This window comes from Pygoscelis adeliae, unplaced genomic scaffold (assembly GCF_000699105.1).
Source record: "Pygoscelis adeliae isolate BGI_AS28 unplaced genomic scaffold, ASM69910v1 Scaffold116, whole genome shotgun sequence".
Classification (NCBI taxonomy): domain Eukaryota; kingdom Metazoa; phylum Chordata; class Aves; order Sphenisciformes; family Spheniscidae; genus Pygoscelis; species Pygoscelis adeliae.
This window is the reverse complement of record NW_008825080.1, coordinates 1,861,754-1,862,225: the sequence shown is the minus strand read 5'-3', so window position 1 is coordinate 1,862,225 and position 472 is coordinate 1,861,754.

Below are 472 nucleotides of genomic sequence, written 5' to 3'. Positions count from 1 at the left end.
CGGCCATTACAGTTGAGTTCTGTAACTGTCTGAAGAGCTGTTCCGGCCTTGTTGTTCTTAATCACTTGCACTGAAAGCTAGATAAGAAAAAAATGGTGCTGTTCTAGCTTAGAGCTACTGTTACTGTAGTGCTATGTCACATTTTGCTGCTGGGAATTCTAAGTGCTCAGATTGTTCAACATCTTCCTTTAGAAGCACTGCATGAAAAACTGAACATGGTGGAATTTAATCTTTAGAGGAGTAGAATGTACAACTTGTCATACCTGACTAAAGGCCATAAGATGTGGTGGGTGGAAGTTAAAGCTGCAGCAATCTCTGGCTTGCATTTTACTTGTAGCTTGGAAAGTAATGATTAGAGTAGCTTTTTAGTACCTATTACAGTTCATCAAATATAGCATCTCAAATTACTCCTACAAGAATTAAGGGTGTTTGCATACAGGATGTTTATTGGAACACATGGGCTTTCCTTAAA